This window comes from Theropithecus gelada, chromosome 10, assembly GCF_003255815.1.
Source record: "Theropithecus gelada isolate Dixy chromosome 10, Tgel_1.0, whole genome shotgun sequence".
NCBI classification, from domain to species: Eukaryota; Metazoa; Chordata; class Mammalia; order Primates; family Cercopithecidae; genus Theropithecus; species Theropithecus gelada.
In genome coordinates this window covers 56,193,078-56,200,150 of record NC_037678.1, presented here as the reverse complement: position 1 = coordinate 56,200,150, position 7,073 = coordinate 56,193,078, and the positions used below count along the sequence as shown (strand labels likewise).

The following is a 7,073-nucleotide window of genomic DNA, read 5'->3' as shown; positions in this document are numbered from 1 at the left end:
CGCTGAGTTACGCGTAGACGCGGAGGCTCCACGCTCATCCGAGACAGGAGTAAGGAACAATGAGGAAGAACTGCACATGCGCAGACAGGGCTGCCAAGGACCGGTTCCCCCCCGGGGCGATCCATCAAATTCCAGACTCCGTTTCCCACAAGTCTCCGCGCCCCCTTCCTTAGGGAACTTCTTTTTTTTTTTTTTTGAGACGGAGTCTCGCTCAGTCGCCCAGGCTGCGGTGCAGTGGCCGGATCTCAGCTCACTGCAAGCTCCGCCTCCCGGGTTTACGCCATTCTCCTGGCTCAGCCTCCCGAGTAGCTGGGACTACAGGCGCCCGCCACCTCGCCCGGCTAGTTTTTTGTATTTTTTTTTTTTAGTAGAGACGGGGTTTCACCATGTTAGCCAGGATGGTCTCGATCTCCTGACCTCGTGATCCGCCCGTCTCGGCCTCCCAAAGTGCTGGGATTACAGGCTTGAGCCACCGCGCCCGGCCAGGGAACTTCTTAAAAGTTTCTGGCTTATTTGGCGAGTTGGGGGATTTGTGGTCCAAAGTCACTTCTACTTTTGATTGGAGCCCTAGTTCCCTTCCTCATAACCCACCAGGTAGGGGATTTGAACGCGCTCCACGTATAATCAGTGTCACTTTAGATGCAAAGGTACCATGAGAAGGAAAGGTGTTTGTCAACTGCACATCCGAAAACAAAATTAATGAAAGCCAAGCAACATAGTGGAATATTTATAGAAAATAAAGCAAAGCAATAAGTAAAAGATTAATAACCACGACCAGCAAGCTTTCTCCCCAGAATGCAAATATTACCTCCACCTGAAACTGGATTTCAAAAGTAAAAATCTCACGTAACGGCAAATACACATAAATCAAAGGAAAATTTCATCTAAGAAGCACACTCAGAATCTCCCTTTCCAGAGATGACCATGGTCAATGTTAGGTGATATTGAAATGGGACCCCAAAATCTCAATGAGCTATTTGGGTCTTTTCATTGAACATGTTGTTAAAAATTTTCTTACCCTTTTAGACTTTTTACTTTGAAATATTTTAAACTTACAGAAAAGTTTCAGGGATGATTTATTCTGAATGATCATCTGTAAACCATTTACTCAGATTCACCATCAGCAAATAATCTGCCTCCCCACCTTCTGTCTCTCTTCTCATCCTCATCACTATTTGAGGGTAAGTTACAAATATGAACTGTCACACCTAAAACTTTAGCATGTATCTCCTAGAACAAGGGCATTTTTAAAAACATAACCACAATTATCAAAATTGTTTAAACATAACCACAATTATCAAATCCAAGAACTCAGATATAATATTATTATCTAAAATCTAGGTCATATTCAAATTTTACCCATTGTTCTAATAATATCCTTTATAATTTTTTTTCTGATCCGGGTTCAACTGAGGATCATTTTTACATAGAGTTGTCCTATCATTTAGACCACTTTAATCTAGTTCCTTGGCCTTTCTCTGTCTTTCAAGACATTGTTAATTTTGAAGAGGACGCATCAGTTGTTTTGAAGAATGTTCCTTTATTTGGGTTTGTCTGATTGTTTCTGTCAGGCCTCTGAGCCCAAGATAAGCCATCATATCCCCTGGGCCTGCACGTACATATCCAGATGGCCTGAAGTAACTGAAGAATCACAAAAAAAGTGAAAATGGCCTGTTCCTGCCTTAACCGATGACATTACCTTGTGAAATTCCTTCTCCTGGCTCATCCTGGCTCAAAAGCTCCCCTGAGCACCTTGTGACCCCTACCCCTGCCCACCAGAGAACAACGCCCTTTGACTGTAATTTTCCTCTACCTACCCAAATCCTATAAAACAGCCCCACTCCTATCTCCCTTCACTGACTCTTTTCGGACTCAGCCTGCCTGCACGCTGGTGAAATAAACAGCCTTGTTGCTCACGCAAAGCCGGTTTGGTGGTCTCTTCAGACGGAAAGTTTCCTCATAATGCGATTCAGGTTATACATTTCTTGGCAGGAATCCTACATAAGGAATGTTGTGTTCTTCTTGGTGTATCATGCTAGGTCAGTGGGATAATGTCAGTTTATCCCACTTCTGGTAAAAAAAAAATTTTTGGCACAACTCTCCTTTATTAATCTACCCTTTTGGTAACAATTCCTTGATCACAAATCTAGCACAGGTAGCCGAAAGATACAAAAGTACCATAGACTTTGTATTGACTCAAGTTGGATGATGACTTTTACGCTAAAATTAACACATACTGAAGAGATAAAAAGTTCTCAAAGTTTACACACGTATAGGAACACAAAGTGAGTACAATTTTAAATAAAGGATGATTACTTTTCAAATTATTTAAAGGAAAGCCTATCTTCAAACACCCTAGGAACAAGCCACTCAACACTACGTAACCTTGGAAGAGCTCTGAAAGAGTACTTTTTCCACCAGCAAACCAAAACACACACTAATTGGCAGTAGACAGATGCATGTCTTTTTACTAAGAAATGGATATTACACAAATGCATATTTACGGCATAATTTTACTTCATGTGAATAACTGCTAAAGCATGACACCAGGCCGGGCGCGGTGGCTCAGGCCTGTAATCCTAGCACTTTGGGAGGTCGAGGTGGGCGGATCACGAGGTCAGGAGATCGAGACCATCCTGGCTAACACGCAGAAACCCTGTCTCTACTAAAAATGCAAAAAATTAGCCGGGCATGGTGGCAGGTGCCTGTAGTCCCCACTACTGGGGAGGCTGAGGCAGGTGAATGGCGTAAACCCGGAAGGCGGAGCTTGCAGTGAGCCGAGAGCACACCACTGCATGCTAGCCTGGGCGACAGAGTGAGACTCCGTCTCAAAAAAAAAAAAAAAAAAAAAAAGGCATGACACCATATGAAGTAATGGTAAATAATTAAAAGCTTATTTAATGAACATAAATAAATTGAAACTAAGAAATGCAAAACTAAAACGGTAATAGAAAAATAATTTAATAAAACACAGAAGAATTACAAAATACTCTTCTGAATACCTGCTATGAAATTATCTATACCCATGAAGAACAGGCATTTTCCAATATTAAATTGGTGCACTGTGGTCATACTCCATAATAGATACTGAAAAGCATCATCTGTAAAAATGATTTTTTGTTTTACCTGGGAAATGTGCTTCTTACAAAAAGGCGGCTGCAAAATACAAGAGACTTTGGCAACTGTTAGTCCAAACTGCACCATTTTGTAAGCCCCCTGCCATTTTGCAGACCTTGGTCAAAGTGAAACATTCCACAGGGGTTCAGGTCATGAGAAATATTCTTATCATACCCTGCCGGGCAAGGGCCCAACTGAAGAGACATCCCTATCATATCCTGCTGGACAAAGGTCCAAGGAACATCTTATCACATCCCACTGGAAAAAGGGCCAAACTGCTTGACCATAAGTACATCTTACCAATATCCTGCCGGGCAGCAAGTCAGATGGCCCAGACCCCTCCTGCCCATACCTATAAGTACCCCAGCCTGTAAACGGTCAGACTCTGGCTTTAAGCTAACCCCCCATCTCTGCAGGTTTCTGCAATACGCCTGTGTTGCTGTTGAGCCCCCCTCTCTCTGTGTCTTTCTTTAACCCTCACCTTCCCTTCAAAGCCAAACAGCAACAATTACTTGTTTTTTACTTAAAGTTAAAGAACGAGTGGGATCCAAGGAACCAAGTGGTAGACCAGGAGCAGGTCCAAGTTATTTTCAGGAAACAGAGCAACAAAGCACACAGGCAAAATTTCTAATAGAAATCCTTTTAATAACTTAGCTTGTCTCAGGGATTACCATCTCCTCCCCTTTAGTAGAAAAGTGTGACTTATTACTGTAGACCAATTACTCCACTACAGTAAACACCTTAGTTTTGAATCACATCTGTCTACCTGAAAGCTCAGAGGTAAAATTAGGCAAGTACCCACAAAAACAAACACACCACACTCAACAACAAAACATCTCGAATGGGGACAAAGGTTTTTCAAAAAGTGCCTAGACTAAAAAGCCTAGATTGTAAACAGTAAATACAATTCTGTATCCACCCCCAGTTTGTGTTAATATGTAGGATAACCAGATAGTTTTAACTGTATGGCTAAGCCATTTCTTTATTTATATAGACAGACAGAGCTAGCACTGCTTTGTCCTTTAAAATTTATCTGCCACACAAGGCTTAAACCACTAAACCAAGTTTCTCTACTAAGGCTAAGAATACTGCATCTATGCAGGGATGAGAAGCTTATCACATACTCACACTCACACACACCAAGCTCTTGGGAGTCAACTTTCAACTCTCCATTGATTTTATGCCCCTCTATCTTTTATCTGCATTCTTTCTCAATTTTCCTATCATACAAAACATGGTAGGGCTGGGCACGGTGGCTCATACCTGTAATGCCAGCACTTTGGGAGGTCGAGGTGCGAGGATCAGCTGAGATCAGGAGTTCAAGACCAGCCTGGCCAACATGGTGAAACCCTGTCTCTACCAAAAATACAAAAATTAGCCAGGCGTGGTGGTGCATGCCTGTAGTCCCAGCTACTTGGGAGGCTGAGGCAGGAGAATTGCTTGAACCTGGGAGGGGGAGGTTGCAGTGAGCCGAGATCATGTGACTGTTCTCCAGCCTGGGAGCCTGGGTGGCAGAGTGAGACTCCATCTAAAACAAACAACAAACAAAACACATAATAGAAATCTCAACACATTCGCACCTCGTTCTGGTGACCCAGTAGTATTACTTGTGTACAATTAAGCAAGAGACCAAAATCACAGAGCAAGTGGACAGGGTGGGAATCACAGGGTAGGGAACAGATATAAAAACACAGATGTGCAGATTTCAGCAGAAAACTCAAGGATCCACACCCTGTGTTGGAGCAGAAGACTCTTTACAAGCGCACATCCCTTCAGCCATCGCTCCTATCCTTGGACCGGAAAGCAGGGCCACAGCTTTTGCTTTTGAACCTAGGGTCCTCAAAACGAGCGTGTGGAGTCCATAAGTACAATCTGGTTGAAAACAGATGACACAACACACCTACATGAACTGTCTGACTGTTAAATTCATGTTACAAAACACTAACTTCAGGATTTATTTTTGAATCTTTTTTCCACAGAGAAAGTAACACACCTCTTGGGGAAAGGTCACAGATTGAGAAGACAGGCCCTGGGTAAAAATTAAGACAGCACCTGGAGTTGATAGGCCTGCCTAGGAGAGAAACACGGGCACTGTCACACTGCCACAGGGAACTGCTGCTGAGGTCAGCAGGCCAGTCCACATGCCACGCAAGGTGGCTATTGAGCCAAGTCATAAAAATCTTCCAAATCAACATGGAACAAGTCCCACTCATTTTCAAAGTCTGTCAGTTCATCGTCCCCATCTGCCACAAGCATAAGCAACATCTCACCCAGCTCAAAGGTGACAACCTCTTCTTCATTGTTGTCAAAGGGGTCATTGTTCTCTCTTTCCTCAATGAACTCCTAGAAGTGGTTCCTTCACTGGGCCCAGTATCTGCTTGCCTGTCTCTGTGTATCCTTTCTATGGCCATCAGGGAATACCTGCTTATAAAAACACATCCCCCAAGATAGGCAGCTCCCCCGTCCTTCATCAAAATCCCTGCACGCCTGGCTGCTCATTGCCTCCTTAACTTTCTGGATGAGTTTCTGCTTCTCTTCTTTCTCCCACCCGGTGCTCACTGGGAATGACAAAGTTAGATGTGATCCGGTATTCTGGGTAGGACACTATGATCTTGCTCTCAAATAGCTTAGTGCTCTTCCACTTGTGAATACACTTGAGACAGTAGGTGTGGCTGCAGCTGGAGAGGATCCCAAAGCCACGCTCACCAGTGCTGGCTTTCTCACAGGCCACCTTCATGCAGATCCCACACACCATATCCTTGCTGCACTGCACAGCCAGTGAGAGCTCTGTTTCCTTCTCATGGGCCTCAGGGCAAGATTTTTACATGCTGTGGTCTCTGGGCAGCATCCATTGGAGGTAGGACCTGCAGCTTACATGATCACATGACTCTGTGGAGACACACACCAGTTCTACCCATTTCCATCTCTCCCACTGCAGCCTAGGGGCAAAGCGGCTTCTTTGTTATCACAGCTGTTTGCTCTTTCTCTGATTCTCCCTTGGTCACTGCAGAAAGAGGCAGCATGGCTGCAGTAGAGTTGCCTGGGAACAAACTCAACAGCATCCACCAGTCCTCTGAACACGCTCCTACAGTTGCAAAGTTTGAATTGGACTCAGCTTCGCCTGTATTCGTTTCAACAAGCGGTCCAACTATGAACGAGAGACTTGAGGAAGCAGCAAGGGATGATTTTGTAGTTAGATCTGTAGCAGTTGCTTCTTTCCGTTTCAGTGGCTTGCTGAGTTCACATCTGCAGCGGCCTCCATAACCACAGCACCCTGGCTGAAAATACGTGCCCACTACGCCATGTGGACTGTCAGAGAGGGAGTGCAAGTAGCGACAGTTATCTCCTTCCTTACAAATCCCATGCACAAAATACCAGTAGGTGACCTGTTCAGTTCAGCCGTTGCTGCAGCTACTGCCACTCCTTCTTCCCAACCCCAGGGACGGGGGTGGTGACTGTGGGATAGGGGTGGGATAGCTGACAATGCAGGTCCTGCTCCTGATATTGTGGCTGTTGTTTTGGGAGCTGCAGCCTCCACTGTGACTGTTTATCCCACATGCCCATTTTTGGCAAGATTAACTTTGATCCCATGGTGAAACCCCGTCTCTACTAAAAAATACAGAAAACTAGCCGGGTGAGGTGGCGGGCGCCTGTAGTCCCAGCTACTCGGGAGGCTGAGGCAGGAGAATGGCGTGAACCCGGGAGGCGGAGCTTGCAGTGAGCCGAGATCTGGCCACTGCACTCCAGCCTGGGCGGCAGAGCGAGACTCCGTCTCAAAAAAAAAAAAAAAAAAAAAAAAAAGATGATGTGTAGGCCAATATACTTTTATATCAATTGTTTCTTTTCTGCTGTTGCTGATAATAATAACTTTAAAATAGTAAGCTCCAGCCAGGCACGGTGGCTCAGGCCTGTAATCCCAGTTCTTTGGGAAGCCAAGGCAGCAGATTCACTTGAGA

General features: G+C 44.6%; 1 pseudogene; it reads right to left on the bottom strand.

Moving 5' to 3' along the window:
• Nucleotides 1-5,274: 5,274 nt before the first annotated feature.
• Nucleotides 5,275-6,512, bottom strand: LOC112632469 (annotated as a pseudogene).
• Between the last annotated feature and the right edge of the window lie 561 nt (nt 6,513-7,073).